Below are 22,419 nucleotides of genomic sequence, written 5' to 3' on the forward strand. Positions count from 1 at the left end.
AAAAAACGAAAAAGCGTCACAAAGGGAGAAAGTAGAAAGCTGCAAGAGTGATCTGAAGGGACAGGGAGTGGCTTTATATGGATTGAGGAGAGCCGAGGTGGCTTCAGGATTACGCCGCCTCAGTATTCCGTGTTCACACATTTAATTGCAGCAGCCGCATGTTTAAGAGGAGGGCTTTGGGCACCGGCACCTTTTTGTTTACAAATTAAGCACTGACTAGAACATACCGGTAACACTTTGAAGAATAAACTGGTGAAGATCTGTGCCCCAGCTGTTTGAAGTGAAGTTTCTTTTTCTAAAAGTGTTTACCATGTTCATTATGGTACGCTGAAAATGGTTTGCAAGAGTTCTGCCTTTCTACAGACTTAGTATTTGTAAATATCAACTGCTCCACTTCTGATATGGCAAAGAAATTAAGTCTCTTCACTGTATGTGAAGAGCTGGTGGCCTTTTAGGCCCAAAATATGAGGGACAGAATTTCACTGAGAATTAACTCCAACGCTCGTTCTCAAAGGGATATCTAAGCCTTATCATAACAAGTTACGTTTTAAGTTATCCCCAAGAGTTTCTTTCAGGAATTGAATGGTTTAGTATGATGACTAATGTGGGGGCCCCAGCGCTCCAAATGTTTAACTTTACTATGCCGCAACACAATTGCAATGGCCCCTCTGCTGACTTGGCACAACTGCTAATGTGGAAACAGAGAAGATACAAGCGAGATTGGGCACACTTCCATCTATGTTTGGCTTTCAGATCTCATGCGACCACTGTCTAAGGGAACCATTTTAATGAAGATTGCTTGTGATTGCTGGCACCGTTATGTAAGGGGCGGATCTTGTCCTCCTCCGAATTCCCTCTTAATCCCCAGTACTCACCTGCCGGGCAGAACCCACTTGCCCATGAATCACGATCTTGCCCCCTTGATAGAGGTCGGGATGGAGACACTGGGATACTATTTTGACAGTAGCACCTTTGTCATATTCCGCTATTATGGGGCTTATCTGTTTGTGCCCAGGCCATTTCTTGACCTACTATGCTATCCACCGCTTGCGCTGCACCGCCTAGGGGGTTGGCCATATGGAGCTGTCACATTCTCCTATCCTTTACACATAATTATCAGATGTTGGTCAAACGAAGGCAATCACACTTTTATACGGAGCCCTGTCTGAGCCCACTACTACGACCATGGAGGCAGCACTCACTAGATGGAACTCCATTCTCCCACAACCATGAACACCTTAAACCTGGACGGAGGCTCTCCAACAAGTGAAGGGCGTGTCTCACAATCCAAGATTCCGCTTTACACAGTTTAATTTCACCCACCATGCCTGCTTATCTCCACAGCACCTTAAACTTATGTTCTCTGCCGCTACCTCTAGTTGCCTGCGGTGTGGATTTGTTGAAGCAGGTTTTTACCACATGGTATGGGAATGCTCCCCACTGCCGGATGTGTGGCATGGTGTTACAGGTAAAGTTTTCAATGTAACTGAATACTCATTGGCCCTTACCCTAGAATCCTTCTTATTGGGTATCCATCGCAGAGCCAAACAGGACAAATATCTTCATAGATTTGTTAACCTAGCCTTTATTTTGTATAAACGTCAAATTCCCATGCAGTGGAAGGCACCCCTACCACTGGAGATCTCCAGATGGTGTTATTATTTAGTGTTGAAGTGGGCGCAGGCAGAGGCATGTGTACTGAGATCCCTCTGCGATAGTGGCCAGCTGCGTGTGGGAAGTGAAGACTGGGACATATTTCCAGTGAAACTTGAAGCCAAGAATTATATCCGTCCACCTTGAAGAAGTTGACAACTAAAATTATCCCACATTGTAATTATTCATCCTTATCCTTCAGACCAAGGGGTTGCCCGTGGAGGATATGATCACCTATGCACATTCGCAGATTAATAATGGGATGTCCTAGACAGGCTTCTGTCTGCTTTTGATTGTGCGTGTTTGTCCTCACACACAGATCCAGCTTGTTTCGGATCCACAATACCTCTGCACACCCAGCTCTTTTGGTGTCTAGCTACACTACACTCCTACTCTCCTTCCTCACCTTCCACTTCCACTGTCTTCGCTATCTGGGTATTGTAACACTGTACGTTATATGCTCTTTGATTATGTTGTAAATTGTGATATACTTGTGTACCCCATTTTAGTGTGGGAAATTACTCTCAGATTATGTTCCTGAAGTGTCCTGTGACACTGCCCCCCAACACTGCGGTTGTTGTTGTTGTATTGCAAGACAATAAAACAGATTTGGAAACAAAATAACCAGTTATGGTTGAGGACCTAAAGTGGAGACAAACTGGTCTTCAGTTTCTTTCGAAAGCTAACAAATCTGACATTGCACGTAGATTCCGAGGAAGATTATTCCAGTGGTCAACTGCTAAGAAATTAAGAGCAGCCCCACATGTTAAGTTTCTTAACTCTTCTACAAGATATTAAAGCCTGGTTGGCTAAATGAAAATCCCGTACAGGCTGTGAAAAGTAACTCTGTTCTGTAATATTACTGGGCTCTTATCAGGAAGTGCTCTGTGCGAATGGCACATTAGCTTAAAGATAGCTCTTTTACGAACTGAGAGCCAATAGATATAGTTGACAGGCCGAAGCTGAGCTCCTACTGGTCTTATTGCAGATAAGTCTTGCTGTGGCATTCTGAATAGCCTGGAGACACATGAACAAGCACTCTGCCATACCTACATACAACACATTCCCTTAGTCAAACCTGCTCTTCATCTAGACTTGAACAGTGTTTCTTCTTCATACCACTGGGATCCATTGAAATAGTTTTCAAAGGGTGCGTAAAAGGCCAAACAGGTCCTGCTTACCCTAGTTACTTTTTCATGTAATGGAAGAGCAGCATCAGTTAAGATCCTAGATTATTTGCCACTTTTTTAGGTTTTGGTACTGGGCATAACAACATCGGCCACCAAGAGTCATTCTAGTCCTTACTGGCTTCCCCAAATAGCACTGTTTTTTTCAGCATTTAATGTGTTTACAGCCACCCTACTACCTCTGAAAGGCAGCCAACCAAGTTCCCCTGCATTTCATTATGCTTATCATCAATTGAAATAATCAATTGTGTGTCATCAGCATACATCACAACCCCTTTTCTTCACAATACTTACCAAAGGTGTGCTGATTAAATATTAAACAGAGTAGGGCTCCAGGAAGGGCCCTGGGGAACTCCACAGTGCAAATCTCCAGAGCTAGATCTAAAATGGCATAGCTGTATTGATTGGGATATATTACCACTACAATGCAGCTGAGTAGGAACCAATTTCATGCAACCTTTGGAGTCAACGTTGGTGAGACAGAGTCAAAAGCTGCTGACAGATCTAAAAGAATTAATGCTGCTGTTCTATATCTCGCAATTCCAAATGTCTCTGGGTCTGGAATTATCAGGTTGGCGAAGTCTCAAACTGATAATTCCAGGCCCAGAGATACTAGACCCTGTTAGAAGTTGTATGGGCAGTATAGCATGGCCCACACCTAACTCACTCACCATGGTGGCAGTAAAAAATGGTTCATCTGGACAGGCTCGAGCCTACCCAGACTACTCCAAACCCCACCGCTGTAACTTCCACCCACCCTCTCTCTAACACTTTGCAACTGCTGTGAGCAGATGGAAAATATCAGTGCTTTTCTTCCCAGAATGAGGGAAAGAGCCAGAAAAGGTCCTGATAAGTCTGGATTTTAGTGGTTTACCCTGTTCCTGACAGAAAACTTGTATTCACCAGATCTAGTGCAGGAATACCAGCCAGAAATTGGGATTCCAGCCATTCAGTATCCTTGCACCAAAAAACAGCACCTTCATAATCAAGGCATCAGTGTTCTGTGGAGTGTATTTCTGAATTCTTGTGAGTGGGATAAGAGCTGTGGGTTTAGATATTTCACATGACCAAATTTGTTTATTAACATAGTATGCCATTCCTTATTTTTCCTTTTGCTTCTGTACTTTATGCAGAACACCTTGTGGCGATGGGGTGGACTTTGATTTTGTGTATGTACCTGTAGTGTGCTAGTCTGATTAAAAAAAAAAACTCCCCTTTCTCTAATTCAGTCCATTCACAAGGTTTCACACGGTAAAGGATGTGGATTACAATAAATACTATGGCACTTTCCTTTATTATTTTTTTATTTTTAGGTTACCGTCCTTCTGGTACTCGGTTAAGGAGTTCAAAAAGTCCTCTTTGTATCTCCGTTTTTCTAGTCTCTCTCTTCTGTTTTCGTGTTTTCCTTCTTTTTATTAGTTCTCTTATTCCTTCTTATGTTATGTACTGTCTCTTTTCCCTTGTCTTTCACTTTTAATGGTCTCTAATTTGTTTTCTTCCAGGTATTCTTCGGGATCCTTGGGATGTCACTCCAGAGTGTGAGGGGAAAACACAAGATATAGAAACAGGAGGTAAGTCTGGGGTTTTTATAATTTATTTACATCTGGTAGGGTTAGGGTGTGTGAGGAGGGAAGTGAAATAACTGTGCCCCCTCTGTGGTATGTCATGTTCTCTCTATGGGTAGTTCTTTCCCAGTGAATTGGTGTGCGTGCTTAGAAACAAAAAGTTTCAGTAATTAGTGATTTGAACATGCATGTTTCGATTCACAGGCAATGAATTAGACATATTTCCCTTGCCTTTCACAAAAAATTATATTGTACTTTCTCCCTGCCTTCCCATTTTTCGTTTCCTCTTCTCCCGTCCCCCCTCTGTGTATCTGATTTACTCAGAAAGTGCTCATAGCCCGTATACAGGCACGTACCTGCTCTAACCATGTCTCTCCAGGGACGTGGCAGGTTTTCTGGTTCCAAAGGTGAACTCTGTCGCTGCAGTCCTTCCTCGATTCCGTTGGTGTGCGGCTCACCCCGGTCTCCTCTCCGTTTTTCTCTTGCGGTCCTTGTTCGCCCTGTCGCCTCCGTACAGTCGTCTCTCTCCTTCTGCCCGTCCACACCCTCTATTCCACCATGCTTCTCTTCAAACGCCTACGTGTCCTCTTCCTGTTTCCTTTCTCTGTTGCACGGTAGCAGCGCAACGCTCTCGGAAGCACCCCAGGGACACTTCTCCATCGGCCCCACTTGCGCGGGAGCCTCCTTGGATCCAATAACCCCATTACAGTACCTTAATTGAGGCTCTGTCTGGGGTACTGTTTATTTTTTAGCAGCGCACTGTGTTGGCCAAGTTTGTTATTTCTGGTGTCAGATGTGTTTTGAGTACAGTAGTGGGAAGGGTGTCAGTGAAGGACGTATTGTGTTTCACCCAGCCCATCCTAAAAGTTATATGTCAAGGATTTCTTGATATATTGTGGACAAAGGTAAAAACTTGTGTTTTTCTTTTTTAAAGGACATTAATTGAATTTTGTTATATAACATGTTATTTGAGGTGCATGTGCAGTCGGTAGTGAATCTAATCTGCAGCCAATATAACAATGTATATATGACATGTTGAAGCTTGAAATATTGAATGGTGAATTTTTCAGAGGGGTAACAAAGTAGGTATCACCTTTTCATATTGGTAATCACATAGGTACAGGAGCATATTCAAATATATTTTCAAAAAAACATTATTTAATATGGTAATCGAGAGAATTATGGCTGGATTGCTTAGTCCAGTGGTTCCCAGCCTGTGGTCTGGGGACCACTGGGGTCCGCAAAGCCTCCTCAGGGGGTCCGCGACTGCTTAGAGAATTAAATAATATTAACAGATTAGGTCCCCAGCTTTCAGTAATGACTCAGTGAGGGGTCCCCAGGTTCCAGTAATGATAAACTGGGGGTCCACAGAAGTCAAAAGGTTGGGAGTCACTGGCTTAGTCAATAGGAAAATAGTTTTTTGGTGACGAAGAGCTTTAGTCCCGTTTGACGGATCTGCTTAAAATGTACCGCAATATCAAATGCCACGAAGTTGAATTGTGTTATTCAGACAGCGCCATGGCACATAGTGGCCAGGGTTCTAATTCATTTTATTTTTTAGCACAAGAATTCTAATAATTTGTTTAGTTCTTCTGGGCATTCTGTCTTCCAGAAGTAATGGGTTTTTCTTATGCGGTAAATAAGTACTGGTCTGTGCGCCTTCTTGATATAATTTCCATGTTGCATTTGGTATACGGGTTGGTCAAAACAGTTTCCTGATTACTATATTTACGTCGTTAAGACCGTTGAGGGAATAGTTAAACTATCACATTTTTGACGTGCATGCCTGATCAGCATTTAAACGATTCAGCCCCTTTGATATTTGTGGAAGGATGTCAATGTTAACGCGTCCCTTTATGATAATTTATTACACATCAGGACTCGTCTTAGGCCAATGAATCTTTTGACCCAGTTGAGAGACACCTTAGGACGAGATAGCTAATCAGTATGTCAGTCAATACATCTATGATGTCGTCAATATTTATCACACCAATACATTTCACTTTAGTCAAAGTCATTAATCAATTCAAAGCCACTACCATGACCTTGCAGTCATGAATAACCACACCAGTTTAGTAGAATTTTATGAAGTTTTATTCCCTATTGATTACAATTCTAGAAGCAAATACGTCAATCTTAAAACCAAGAAAAATAATATCATAGTCATGATATGGCAACTTTGGTAAGATTTCATTAAATGGAGAATCACAAACATCAGCACATAACACGGAGTGAACATAGATCAATTTAGCAGAGTGTCAATAACGCGTCGGTTCAACAAAGCATAGGTTCGGTCGTTTGTCTATTTGTGTCAGTTTGGTGAACACCTGTCCTAACCACTGATTAGCATTCGCATGTTGGGCTTCATGCAAAACAATTTAGAGCATCAATTTGGAAAACATCTAACTATGGTCTCTGTCAAAAGTAAGCAGTTGGTACCTAGAAAGGAAAAGCAAACAGACAAATCACATATGCATTGTGATAATTACCCTCCAAAGTTTAGATCAGCACACAGGTTCAGTCTTCGTCTTCAGGACATCAGTCAAATCGCCATCTGTCAGAACTCAGCTCCGGGGGAAAAAAGGGCACTTCCCTAATAAGGAGGTAAAGAGTAAATGGGCAATCTAAGGACAAGGATGGTTTAAGTAAAACCAAGTAAGTCACCAGAGTGACAAAGTTTCTGGATAAAATCAATAGCATTCCCTACCTAATTCTAAATGACTCCCCGTGTCATGGGTTTTTATCCCTTTTTCGTGGTACATTCCCCCAAAATGTTATTGGACATTTGTTATACCCCACTATCTTTAACCTATCAGAAAACAAATTAGGTCACCTACTCTTTCACCCCATATTATTTTACAAGTATCTGATTGGTCCTCCTATTCGATGTCTTCAGAGGTGGCACATCCGGTATGATTTCATCTTTCTGTAATTCTTTGCACATCTTTTGGTCAGTAGCTCCATTGTCTTCACCGGTTTGAATGACCTTGTACATTACATTAATTTACACTGTTTCATTTTGTTTTTAACATTATTCTACAAGCAATGAAAAATTAATGGGAACGGATCTAGCATGGTTACATTCGTCTTCTAGTTTGAAGAAAAAAACAAAGGTCATGTCCTTTTGTGAGTCAGCACATTGCAAGATAGGAAAAATACATTTAATATGAGAGCCAAGCAGCTAAGCTTCGGCTCATGCTAACTTAAGGCCTATAAGGATTTCAGCACAAATTCAATAACACAATTATTGCTAATTAATATAAACGTATTCAATATATTGATACATAAACATTTTAATCATCATTATTAGTCTACGTATACATTGGCGGCCACTCCCCATGGTCACATTTCAGGTGCACGTTTAAGCAAAATTACTATTACAGTTTTCTATGCGACATTATCACACATTAATTCATAAACATTTATGTTAATATAGATTATATAAGCTACGCTCTCTCAGTCCCTCCTCTGACGTTCGTCATCACACAAACCTTTCCCTTTGACCTTTCACTTTAATTTTTCACCTTGCGCATAATGCACATTTCAACATCCTGTCCCTTGTGTGAACTTTCCCAAATTTCATTAAACATTTTCTCCCTTTCACTTTCTTCATTCTTCTTATTCCTCTTTGTCCAATCTCTTTTAATTTTATCATTAATTTTGCATGCTCCCCATAAACCTAATAAACAGGCCAGAACAATTAATAGACCCCCTAGTATTTTTGCAAGAACCCCATTCCAAATATTGGTAAACCAGCTCCCTACTCTGGCGATTCCTTTTCCTAATTTCTCCCACACTCCAGGTTCCTTCAAATCTGCACTATCTTTAGTTAGGTTAGTAAGCATACCTCTAATCTTTTTACTATTGTCCGGTATATTTGAGCAACAATGACACTTGTTGAACATCTTGCAGACTCTGCCGCTCTTTGCTAAAAGAATGTCTAAAGCAAGCCGATTTTGAAGAGTCATAGCTCTTTCCGCAGCAAGTTCAGTATCCATCAGGATTATAGCCCCTGTAAAATTTGTCAGCATGTTATCCACAATAGTAGACAACTTTCGAATCTTTATGGATTTTAAGATAACCCCTACTGAAGGAATTATGGCTCCAAATATGTCACCAACGACAGCAGCCGCTGTCTCTCGTTTTTGTCTAACATGTTGTAATTCAGACGTTTTAGGTATTTGCTTTAAGTCATCAATCTGGTAAATCTTTGGGAAAACTATTCCGAAATAACATGTCCCATACCATCCCTTAGGGAGACGGTAATAAGCATTAAGTCCACAGATATAATAGATCCCAGGGATCGCTGGATCCTGTCCATTTAACATGAATGTCCATTTACTCTGAAACAAAAACACATGCCTGCATTCACTCGTTCCCACAAATAAAGTGTCATGTTCAGATTTCGGCCTATATATACAAAGCCTTTCTACATGTAATGCATCTATAGCTAGTTTGCCTTGCATCTGTATTGCAGTGTAAGCATAATCATTTGCATATGTGCGTTTCTCTAGCCCCTTTTCTAATCTTTCTTTCAATGCTTTGTGTCTATCATCGGTGTGATCTAAGAAGCTTTTCTCTACAGGTGTCAATTAGCAAGTCAGATTATTGCGGTGTGCATAAGCTGTCCCAAATGTAAGCGTTGGTTCAAAGAAACCTCTAACTAATTTTATACTATGCTCCTTAGCTAATTTGTTCAGAAACTCAATCACTGGCACAAAAGAAAACACCACATCCAAATTTGAATAAAAGTATTGCACATGCTCTTGATTATAGAATCTTGTTAGCAGCAAACTACAACTTATCCCGTAAGTTAATGGCAAGCTATGGTAGGTGGCCCCTTCTTGGACTGATGAAGGAATCTTTGTGCACACATAACAGTTTTTAGCATCCATGGTTTCAACATACTCATTCAGCAAGCAATAGAAGACATTAGTGGAGAGTTCACCCTTTGAGTTAGTTCCCTCATGCAAGTGTTTTGTATCCTGCTCAAACTTTTCCCACAGTGTTAGTGTTGTAGTCTCAGGTTTTGAAGCATTGTTAGTTGCTTTCTTATCCAACCACGGCATTCCCACAATCACTCCTACAATTATTATTGCACACACAATACCTAATATAAGACTTAACCAACCACACACCTTACCCTTTTTGTTACTACCTCTATTATAAGCCATGTCTGTAAAGAATCAGATAGCAGAACAACAATCAACTTGAGGACGATATAAAACTTTTTTTTTTCTTGATGCAAATGTCTCTCTCTCTCCGTGTGTATTTACAGCGTTTCACTCACTCCAGGACCCTTTTGTCGAATCAGGTTTAGCAGCTTGTCATAATCGGGTTTTCAAAGTTGATTCAGGTTATCAGTGTCGCATCCGGTAGTTTATAAGTCTCTTTCTCAGCTTTTTAGCTTTCGATTTCATTTTTTTTTTTAACAAAGTCTTTCTTTAATTTATTTCAGGTACCGTAGTGTTGGCCTGGTACTTCTCGATCAAAACAGAATGCTAAGAATTCTTGTTGCCATTCAGATGTTGTTGCATATACCCATTCAGGACCTGCGTACCTTATATTTGCGGTTCTCTTTCTTTTCAATCTGCGTTCGCCTTGCAATTCTCCTTCACTTTTATCCTCTATTCGGGATGTATCAGTTTCTTCTGTTATTGTTTCACCTGGTACGATCCTCTCTTTCGCAGCCTGTTTCTCTGGCCAGTTATCACCTTGGTGCGTCTTCTTCCTGCTTGTCCTTTCAGGACGCTGAACAGCACCCTCCTCTTGTGCTATGGTGTTTTCTCTTTCTGGACCTGCAATTGGCTCGGGGGATGCCGGTGTGCTTTGATCTCTCTCTCTACTATTTCCCCTTCTTCTTCTTCTGGATCTGTGACAGGTTCAAGCTCTAGCCCGTATCCGTCTAATTCTGGGAGAACCTCTCCTTGATTTAGTTCTCCTGCTGCCTCTACTGATATAGGCACACTGTCACCTCTCTCGAACTCGTTTACTGTTTGAGGGACTAGGCTGTTCTCAGCGGGCTCTCCTACAGTCTCAGTTCCCCCTTGGCTATTTTCAGGCCCTGAGACTTCCTTCTCTGGACTTGCTGAGTCGGATACTTCAAATTCCTCATCAGTGGGACACGTTACCTTCTTTGTGTGACTGGCATGTATCCAATTTGGAACGCCTGCCCATTTCACAGCAGTGGTTGTTGTCAGTATTACTTGATATGGCCCCTTCCAGCGCGGCTCCAAACATGACTTTCTCACGTGCTTCTTGACAACCACCCAGTCACCGGCTTGCAGGGTGTGACCTGGATCACTGATCGGTGGCAATGTGTTGGCTTCCACCTGGTGAGAAAAAGAGCGAACCACATCAGCCAAACCTTTGCAGTAGTCCAACACCATATCATCCGTGATATTCACAAGAGCATTTGCAGGCACTGCGGGTAGCCTCATAGCTCTACCCATAAGGATCTCATGGGGTGATAGTCCTGTCTTCTTATCAGGGGAGTTCCTCATCGACATCAGCACTAAGGACAATGCATCTGGCCACTTCATATTGGTAGCTGCGCACATCTTTGCCATTCTCAACTTCAGGGTACCATTCATTTGTTCTACTAGTCCTGATGCTTCAGGGCGGTAGCTACAATGCAGCTTCTGTTCAATGTCTAATGCAGCACACAAGAGCTTAATCACCTCATTGTCGAAGTGTCTGCCCCTATCTGATTCTATACAGACTGGAAACCCGAACCTGGGTATTAGTTCTCTAAGCAGCAGCTTTGCAACTGTGAGACTGTCATTTCTACGTGTAGGGTAAGCTTCAATCCAGTGGCTGAAAACACACACAATCACCAACACGTACTTCAATCCTCCACAAACCGGCATTTCAATGAAATCCATTTGCATCTTGCTAAATGGACCACCAGCTCTCCCTATGTGGCTCAAAGTTACCACAGTCCCTTTTCCTGCATTCATCTGTTGACAGATGATGCATCTATGACAAGTAACCTCTGCGGCGTGTCTGAATTTCGGGTTAAACCAGTCAATCTTGAATGACCTGATCATTGCGTCTCTCCCTAGATGTGCCTGTCCATGATAAAGCCTTGCAAATTGTGACAAAAGACTGTTTGTCAAAACCAATTTCCCCTCCTCTGAGACCCATAAGTCGTCAGCTCTTTGTACAAATTGCATTCTCTGCCAGGAGCATTTCTCCTCTCTGCTAGCACAACCGTGTAGTGTTTTTAGCTCATCGAGTGTATCAACCACCCTTAATGCAAAATTCAAGCATGTGTCATTTTCAGTTTGCGGTAACAATTCTCACTGATCCTTGAATGATATACAGTTCAATGCGCAAAACCTTGCGACTTGATCTGCATAGCCGTTTCCCATGGACACAAAGTCTTGTGACTTAACGTGAGCATTGCATTTCACCACAGCAATTTCAAGAGGTAACTGAATCGCATGTAACAAATCCTTAATTTGTTCACCATTTTTCACAGGAGAACCAGAACAGGTCATGAAACCTCTCTGTGACCACAATTGGCCAAAATCATGTACAATTCCAAATCCATATCTGCTGTCGGTGTAGATAGTGACTCTTGGATTTTCTGCTGCGTGGCATACCTTAGTAAGGGCAATTAGCTCTGCCACTTGTGTGGAATACACTCTCTCGAGCCAGAAAGCTTCAATGATACCAGCTATGGTACACACAGCGTAACCAGCCCTCAGCATTCCGACTGAGTCTCTCAAACAGGATCCATCAACAAACATAATGCAGTCATTTTCTTTTAACTGCGTATCTTGAATATCAGGTCGGGGCTTGGTACATAATTCTGTTACCTCAAGACAATCATGCTCCACTTCCTCTTCATTATTAATCTCTGTACTCTCAACAGGAAGTAGAGTTGCCGGGTTCAATACAGTACATCACTTCAGTGAGACATTAGGCGACCCCAAAATGATTCTCTCATATCGGGTAAGTCGGGCATTTGTCATGTGCTGGGTTTTAGTTTGAGTCAACAAAATTTCAACTGAATGTGGAACCATTACTGTCAAGGGATGTCGTATCACTATGCCTTAACACTGTGTGAGGCTTTGACCAACTGCTGCAACTGCGTGCAAACAACCCGGTAAGGCTGTTGCGACGGGGTCGAAGGTAGCTGAAAAATATGCTACAGGGCGGTTTGCACCTCCATGGACCTGTGTTAAGACAGACAAAGAACAAGCATCACGTTCATGACAAAACAGTAGAAAAGGCTTAGTATAATCAGGCATACCCAAAGCTGGTGCCCTGCAAATGCACTCTCTCAATTCCATAAATGACTCAAGCTCTTCCTTGGATAAGGTTATGGTATACGGTTCATCCTTAATCTCTTTGCCTGTCAGCTTTATCAATGGTTTTGAGATAATCGAAAAGTTGGGTATCCACTGGCGGCAGTAGCCCACCATTCCCAAAAACATTGTGACGTCTCTCTTTGTTGTCAGGGGGTTCATCTGCAAAATAGCTGTCACCCTTTCCTATGATATTCTCCTGGACCCTCTCTCAATCAAGTGTCCTAATTACTTTACCTCTTTCTGACAGTACTGCAGCTTCTTTTGCGACACTTTATGTCCGTTCTTTCCTAAGTGATTCAGTAAGGCAATTGTGTCAAACCTGCATTCATCTTTTGACCTAGACGCAATCAGTAAGTCGTCAATGTACTGCACTAGAGTCGAACTGTAAAGGTAGTGCTAAGGATTATAAATCCTTTTTAAATATCTGTTTGAAGATGGACGGTGACTCAGAAAACCCTTGAGGAATTCTGCACCAGCTGTACACCTTGTCCAGGAATTTGAAACTGAATAAAAACTGTCTGTCCTCATGAAGAGGCACCGAAAAGAAAGCTTGTGACAAGTCTACAACAGTGAACCATTCAGCATCACACGGAACTTGAAACATGATCACTGCCGGGTTGGCACTATGGGGCTACACTTCACCACAATTTCATTTATTTTTCTCAAATCCTGCACAATTCGAACCCTCCCACAATGCTTTTTCAGACCCATTATCGGTAAATTACTTGGGCTGCTCAATACTTCCTTCAGGACTCCTTGTTTTACAAAGTCCGCGATTATTTGCGACACCTGAATAAGGACATCTTGTGCCATATGATATTTTGGCACCTGGGGAAACACTGCATTTGACTTCACTTGAACTTTAACTGGTTCCACTCCTTTTATCAGTCCCACTTCCTTTCCCGTCAAATCCCACACTTTCTCTGTCACCGTTCCCTGTAACTCCGTGGGCAAGTCAGTCACTGTAAGCATCGGGAATAATGTTATCAAAGGGTAATCTTCATTCGCAGTTTCTGTCTCTAACTCTGAGAACTGACCATCATCCCCTTCATCATCACTGTTGGTCTGCACCTCAATTCCATCATTGGAACAGGTAAACATTTTGTTATGCACAGTAAGTCTCTTCCCAGTAGGGACACAGGACTTGAATCGCAGACCACAAACTTATGCAGACCCTGGAAGTTGCCAATCTCAACTTGCACCGGATCTGTAATTGGATTTGTCAAGTACTGATTTGCTACTCCGACCACTCTTATGGTACGCCCTGAAAGTGGTAATTTTGGAACCTCTGCACTTCTGACTGTGGAACGTGTAGCTCCGGTATCAACCAAAAATGAAACCTGGTGGCCCATTACCTTTCCCTCTACATAGTGTCCCCTCTGACCTACTTCTAGGGACGCTGCAAGCCTGCACTCTTCACTGTCTGAACTGTCATCTGACCATTCATCATTCACTCCATCTTCACCACGCAATGGGAATTGCTGTACTGTATTATTTTGGCTCATCACTTGACCTGTGACCTGATGAGGAAGCATCACCTGTTGCTGTCCCATTGGAGCTAATGGTAATTGCATTTGCTGTCTAGGTACCATGGAAACCTGCTGTTGTACTTGCTGCATTTGCGCTGGCTGAACACGCGGCATTTGCATTTGCTGCATGGGCTGTAGCCCTTGCATCTGAACCAGGTTATTTTGGAAGTTTGGATTTTGATTTCTCAATTTTGGACCTCTCACTTTTTTTAATGTACCGACATTAGTGCTTTGTTGAACGACACCATCCTGCACCACATTTGGGCATTCCTGCTTCCAATGCCCCATGCCCCCGCACGCGTGACATGGTGACATCTTTTTCATCCCTTGTACATCATTTTGAACTACAACAGTATTCAAATCTGGACCACGATTCACAAAACCTCGGCCTCTCGGTTGTGCCTGAAACACACCATTCCCTTGCGGTTGCTGCTGTATCATCTGCTGAATTCCATTTCCCTGCATTCCTTCCTGCCCAGCCCTTATCTGCATCACCATCACTTTCTCCTTCAACTTTTTCTGCTTCAGCTCAATCTCGTCACTACAGTATTTCGCATACTGCAACACCTCATCAATCTTCTTCGCTTGCCAACAGATCAAATGATTTTTAATCTTCTGGCGAGCCTCTAGTCTCAGCCCTTCAACAAATCTGAACACAAGATGGTTCATGTCTTTTGGCTCAATAGTCTCATTACCATTGTACTGTTTGAATGCCTTCAACAATCTCTCATAGTAAGCATGTATTGATTCTGATCAGACACTTACTTCTCCTGTACATTTCATCATGCACTGCGCATCTCTAGCCTTGAAATAAAATTTCTTCCAGTTCGAGGATCTTCTTTTTCATCAGACTCACGGCACATCGATGGGTAGCACCTTCGCCCCTAGCCTTGCGTGTCTGTATATGTTTGACTTTGAATCAAGGTTTATACTCCCGGACACTAACCCCTTTCATACCAACATTAAACTCTGGCGCAGGTATATTGATGACCTCTTGATCGTGTGGCAAGGTGCCTTGTCGGAGGTACAAGCTTTCACTACCTGGATTAATACATTGAACCCCTTTTTGAAATTTACATCCTCTGTCTCTGAAACAGAGATACCTTTTCTGGACCTCATGATCTGCATAGAGGGTGGGAAATTATATACTCATACTTACCATAAAACTACAGACCGCAATAGTCTCCTCATGTATGAGAGTCACCATCCCAAGGCACTGAGAGACAACCCTCCCTACGGCCAGTTCCTCCGACTACGACAGAACTGCAGTACCACACGTATGTTCAATTCCCAAGCTGATGACCTGACCGACAAACTTTGTAATCGCCATTATCCAGACAAGGTGGTGAGGACAGCCTACAAACGGGCCAAGTCCTGCAACAGAGACACTTTACTATCTACTACTTCACAGGACCTAGACCCCAAGCTCACGTGTGTATCAACTTTCACTCCTCTTTCCAACGCCATCAAAAGAGTTGTGAATAAGAGATGGTCTATTCTATGTAGTGGTGGTGCACAGATTCCAAAACCTTTATTTGCCTTTAAACGCACCACTAATGTTAAAGATTTACTCGTCCATACCAGACCCCGCCCCATTCAATCACCCCCCTATTCACAAACACTATGGGGTATCCCACCTGTGGCCGGGCACTTTCCTTGTGGTACCTGTAATGTATGCACCCTCACCAAACGATTAAAATCCATCGAATTTGATTCCACAGGCCTTTGGCATCTAGTCAAACACACGAATTGCAACACAAAGAATTGTGTTTACATGATTACTTGCCCCTGTAATTTACAATATATAGGTATGACCACAAGAGCAGTGAAACTCAGAATTAATGAACATCGCAGCAACATCAGATGTGGCCGTGCCACGACCAAACTGGCTCTACATTTTCTTGACAAGAGACATAGCCCTGACAACATGTGGTGGGTAGTACTACAAATTGACTCGCGCAACACACCTAACTCTCTTTTTGAGTTAGAACAACGATGGGTGTTTAAGTTACGCACTCATGTGAATGGCTTGAATGATGACATTCCTTGGAATTGTCTATCCAAATAATTCACCTCTATACTTTTAGACTAGTGGAGTTACTACTGCTGATTCCCACTAGTTTGTCTTTTTTGACTTTGTACTTTCATTACCCCATGTCCTAGTTTTTTTATTCTAAATTTGCTTGGAGTGACCATTTGGCTATTTTTCAATTTTTTAATATTATTTACCTTTTGACCAATGATGCATTGTTTGATCCCATGGCACCACCTCCCCTCTTGAGTGCCACCATTTATCTCACGAGTCCGTGTCCTGATTATTTCTTATTTTTGATTTATTTTTTCTTTTTGGTCCCGGGACCCCATTTGGAGTCTCTTCTCACTGTTTGGCATTATCAGACCAACGCTCCTGCGTTGCCTGACTGCCTGACCTTGCCCCTTACCGGAAACACTAATCCTCGGTTTCCGGCATGTTGCGCATATCAGCGTCCCGGCCCGGGTTCCTTTACTCTTCAGGAACCACGGACCGGGGTAGGTTGCCGCCTGGCCAGAGCAGCTCTGACAAGTAAGTGCTCTGCCGCTCTCCCTTGTTCAATTCCGAGTCCCGTTTTCTTTCTCGGGACTCGGCTTGACACGCACACCTGCCCATCCGTTGCTCTCCTAACTAGAGGCAACATTTATACTTTACCCGCCGGCACTCCACGTTGTTATACCTTTTGCCTGGTAATCAATTACTATGAGACGGTGTATCTACCTAGGAGATACTCCTGTCTTTATTTTGATCTACTTCAGGGTTTGGCACTTGGTACTTAACCCTTATATTTACGCAGATCTTTGTACCACTCTCTGTTCTCCCTACTGTTCAGCCTTTTCACCAGTACAGAACCTGTGTCTGTAATGTTGTTTTTTTCTGCTATTTACATTGATCTCTAGGGACTCCTTGTCCCTCATTACTGGTTATCAGTTATTTTACTGTAACACAGTATTTATTGTCGTACTAGTCACGTTTGTATTACCATGTTCGCTGTGATGGTTCTAATTTAGAACCTACTATTATTACACTTTAGACCTCTATGTTACGATACATATGAGGAACTTGATTGGGTACTTTACCTTTCATTTGATTTTTTTATTGTTCCATATCTCCTTTTTAGACGTCATTTAGCGCTGGACCATTGGTCTGTGTATTCCTAGGATGCTCGTCTTTAATTTTAGGACGGTAAGCTTGTATTCACAAGCATATGCATGTGTGTTGTTCACGAGTTAACACTTTCACTGTACAGCACGGTCGCCTTCTTTTCCCACGATACACATAAGTCATGACTCGTGCTTACTTTGGTATAACCTGTGTACTTCTTTTTGCAGGGCACAAGTTAGGAATTATTGGTTCCATATTCATGTAAGTGATTGTTACTCCCCCCAGCTATTTGCTGGCCTATAGTAACTTGTATACCTTGTTTGGAAATATATGTGGCCCTTATCATTCAGGAGATACACATAGTCACATAAGGTCCTGATGAAGCATCACTGGATCCGTTTGGACCACCAGGATGCGAAACATGTTGACCCATGAGAGGGTAGACTTTGGAGAATCCCCAGACTCCTCTCTTTGATATATTTTTCGCTATAAGAGTGATTGATCTTAATTTCTTGATTCACTCTTCTGACTTTATTTTTTAACCTTGGCCCTGACCGTCCATCTGGTCTAATAAAATCTACTGTCTCAGTGGCGGTTTTGAGAGTCAATTTTAAACCACATTCTCTTCTGATCTCCGTTGACACTTCAGTCACCTTTGGGGTCACGGCACCACCATATAAAAAGATCTCCGGCAAAGAGCCCCCCCCACCAGGAGTGGTGCCTGTCAGACATTGCAGCGCCAGTCTGACGAGGAGCAGTGCCTATGATGAAGCATGACACCATATGGGTGTGTGAGGCCTCTTGCTCCTAGAATTTAGGACCCCGGTCACTACTTTCTGTTTTGCATGGTTGGAACAGTGTATCACTAATTTTTGTTGATTCTTTAACCTCCTGTGAGGTCTGGTCGATTTTCTGCCAATCAGTCACTTTCGGCGACACTTTCTGCTTCAAAAACTCAATCACTTTGTGATAAATCTTCATTAGCTCCTCAGATGGTGCTCCGGTTACCTTATGCCTGGCCGGCTGTTGTGTTGGCCAGTCTACCCCTCTCTTGCACTCGAGCCATAAGTCGGGCGGAACAATGATCTCAAACAAGGTATTCAAGTCTTCCCAGAGACACTTTGCAAGCTTCACAAACCTATCCGTCTGTTGATACCACTCTATCTGTTTCTCCCTCAACCTGGGATAATCATTTGTGAAAGATAGAATGTCTCCCCTGGACCACGGTACATGGATTAGAACCCCACCAGCTGTTTCTCTCATGGGTAACATCTTTACTGATTCCGTATCTGGTGAAGTTTTAGCTTTACTTGACCCCGGACTGACACTTTTCTCCTTATCTCTTTTCTTGGCCCATCTGCCTTCCCACTTTTCTAGGGCTCCCCAGACCTGAGCACTTTGCAGTATTTCCTTTAGATGCACTTTCATTCCGGCAGACCTCATATGCTCGAAGTCTTTTGGGTCAAAGTCTAACCTGTAGCTTCTTTACAAATGTTTAGTATTCTCAATATCAATATTGTATTTGTCTGCCAGGTTCGCTAATCTCTGATGTACCTTACCTACTTCTTTAGCAATCTTAGGGCACAGATATCTCAATTCTGCTTCTGGGTATGAATCTAATCTACTCACCCCCATCGTTCCTTTCACTAATTCAGCAGCTTCCACGGCCAGTCTCACAAAGTTCAGGTACTCATCTTTCTCGGCCCTTTCTAACTTTTCTACAGTTGCTGCGGCCTTTGGAGCGTAAGTTTTTTCTAACCACTCATTCACTTGTTGCACTGTAAAACCTTGCAGTGAGATATTTCCCGCATGCATCATTGGCGACTGTGAAGCATTCGTACTTATTGTCTGTGGGGTTAGCACACGTAGCCCTGCCTGTCTCATTGCCTCCAACGGTGCTTCAACTGGGTTAAGGTCTAACAAAGACCTCGGTCTTTTGACCGCTTGCTCTCCTGGGGCCATTAACTGGGGAGTTCCTATGGACCCTCCTCTTAGGAGATCTTGTGTCATTACCCCCTGATCACACATGCCAGGCTTATTTTGTGCATACAATGGCACCGGTGGACCAACAGTAATTGGCAATGATATGGCAGCTGGTGTCTGACTTGGTCCTAAACCCCATGGAGCAGCGACCCCAAAAGTTTGATTCTCTGAAGCCGGGGCAGGTATTAATGGAGGTCCTGCTGCTGGATTATACCCTGGTATTAGTTGTGGCTGCGGCTGAGGCAGCAATTGTGGAGTTGGCTCAATCTGTACTAACCTCGATTTTGTAAATAACGGGTCCGGCGGCACTATCAGATTTGTAGTAGTCTCTAGTACTGGGATGTCTGGATAGATTCTCTGTATCTGCGGTGGAGGTTGCAACTGTATCTGCATGTCTGGCGCAGTGGGTACACTGACACCATTCTGTATCGAACCCGTATCACTAGTCTGTGCTGTATCTTCTCCTGCGTCTGGTTCCCAGGACCCGCACTAGTGCTCGGGACATTGTCGCTTACCGCATAAGGTGGCGGGCGATCATGCAATAACTGATTTAGAAATTCTTTATCTGAATCATCATCTTCTTCCCAAGATCTCTTAGTTTCTTTGGGCTTACTAGAGTCCTTGTCTGTTTAACATGTGGCTTTCTTCCCCTGCGTCTCATCTCCCTGTGTTATTGCTGGGAAAAATTTTAGTCCGTCAACTATTCCCCATCTCCACATTTTACTCTTGTTGTCCCATCTAGCCTCAGCTAAAGTCTTCTCTGCCCTTTTTATTCTCCTTTGGAATTTTTCTTGTCTCTGTTTAATAGCCATTAAATCCCAAATTGCTAAAGCCTCGTATTGAGCTGGCTTCGGAGGTGGCTTCTGTACACTTAACATCCACCTTAAATTCTCTAGAACTCTCGTATTGAACGTCCCGTGTTCCGGAAACGCCAAACATCCCTCTTTTTCCGTCAATTTGTGCCACTGTTTCATCCATAAACAAGGTGCGACACCTTTTTCCTCCATGACTATGTAAGCTGGAGTACCCTCAGGCGGTGTAGGCTCCCCTTCACTCGCCATAATGTATACGTCTCCTTTCAGAGCGCTCTTAAAAGCTTTAATAAAATTCATCTTTGCATCTTTTCTTTTGTTGTATTTAATCAGAAAGTTACTTTAATTCCCAGGACACTCTTCAGCCACCTTTTCTTAACCTATTGCCTCTCACGGACGGCAGCCAATCCGTGCTCAACCCCTCTCTACAACTGACCTATTTCAGCGCGGCACCACTGACGTCACACTCACACACTGCAGCTGACAAAGTCTTGCGGCTCGTCCGCCCTCACTGGATTCACACCAAACTAATGCAAACAATTACTGCGAGCACCTTAACAACAACACAAATTTGCTGGTTTACTACAGGTAGGGTATCACATTCGCTTCAGAACGTTACAGAGAGTTCACTTGAAGCCTTGGCCGCTACTCTCTCCTTCTCTGTTCCCGCAAGCAGAATTTGACCCGCAAATCCCACTCTCGACTTGTCAATGGTTTGCTCTAGTGCACTTTAGAACTTGCCACATCTCCATCGAAGGTTTCATACATACAATTTGACTCAAACTCGACCTGTCAAACACGCCCGATTTACCTAATTAAACTAAAGTACAACATAAACCCAAGTGTCTCCTACACTTGTCAATATACTCCGGAGTCTTAGAGCACGACAGGTCCGTACATGAACAACCAACCACATGGATAATTTTGAGCCCAAAGCGCCACACTCATATGAAGTACGCCGACTTCCCTGCTCTCATACTGTGGAGTATGCCCACTCCTACTAAAACAACATTACCTGGCCTAAATACACACAAACTTCACAAATCACCAGCGAAATGCATAAGCTGAGCAAGCGCAAATCATACACCACACATGCTATGACGTCGAGAACATTCCCAACTCACTTAGGCAGGCTCTGAGATCCCAGAAAAGTCATGGTGAATTTAGAAACATATCATACCTCCAATTTGCATTATCTCAGAAAAACTGTCTAAACAATAATTCTCTGTCCTAGGGCCCCAAAGGGCCAAACCATCCTCTGCTACAAGAACTGTTAACGCGTCCATTTATTATATTTTATTACACATCAGGACTCGTTTTAGGCCAATGAATCTTTTGACCCAGTTGAGAGACACCTTAGGACGAGATAGCTAATCAATATGTCAATCAATACATCTATGATGTCGTCAATATTTATCACAACAATACATTTCACTTTAGTCAAAGTCATTAATCAATTCAAAGCCACTACCATTACCTTGCAGTCATGAATAACCACACCAGTTTAGTAGAATTTTATGAAGTTTTATTCCCTATTGATTACAATTCTAGAAGCAAATACGTCAATCTTAAAACCAAGAAACATAATAGGATAGTCACGATATGGCAACTTTGGTAAGATTTCATTAAAGCGAGAATCACAAACATCAGAACATAACACGGCGTGAACATAGATCAATTTAGCAGTGTGTCAATAACGCGTCGGTTCTTCAAAGCATAGGTTCGGTCGTTTGTCTATTTGCGTCAGTTTGGTGAACACCTGTCCTAACCACTGATTAGCATTCGCATGTTGGTCTTCATGCAAAACAATTTAGAACATCAATTTGGAAAACCTCTAACTATGGTCTCTGTCAAAAGTAAGCAGTTGGTACCTAGAAAGGAAAAGCAAACAGACAAATCACATATGCATTGTCATAATTACCCTCCAAAGTTTAGATCAGCACGCAGGTTCAGTCTTTGTATTCAGGACATCAGTCAAATCGCCATCTGTCAGAACTCAGCTCCGGGGCAAAAAGGGCACTTCCCTCATAAGGAGGTAAAGTGTAAATGTGCAATCATCTAAGGACAAGGATGGTTTAAGTAAAACCAAGTAAGTCACCAAACAGAGTGACAAAGTTTCTGGATAAAATCAATAGCATTCCCTACCTAATTCTAAATGGCTCCCCGTGTCATGGGTTTTTATCCCTTTTTCGTGGTACATTCCCCCAAAATTTTATTGGACATTTGTTATACCCCA

The 22,419-nt window shown here is 42.7% G+C and overlaps 1 protein-coding gene across 5 annotated transcripts in view; it reads left to right on the forward strand.

The window, feature by feature from the left end:
- The window catches only part of SYTL4 (synaptotagmin like 4), a 585,230-nt gene that overhangs the window by 281,538 nt on the left and 281,273 nt on the right, over window positions 1-22,419 (forward strand). For all 5 annotated transcript variants that reach the window (XM_069212747.1, XM_069212740.1, XM_069212773.1 and 2 more), the window contains one exon: window positions 4,343-4,411. The gene's annotated coding sequence lies outside the window, so the exon portion shown is untranslated. The remainder of the gene's footprint in view (window positions 1-4,342; window positions 4,412-22,419) is intronic.

Source organism: Pleurodeles waltl, chromosome 2_1 (genome assembly GCF_031143425.1).
Source record: "Pleurodeles waltl isolate 20211129_DDA chromosome 2_1, aPleWal1.hap1.20221129, whole genome shotgun sequence".
Classification (NCBI taxonomy): domain Eukaryota; kingdom Metazoa; phylum Chordata; class Amphibia; order Caudata; family Salamandridae; genus Pleurodeles; species Pleurodeles waltl.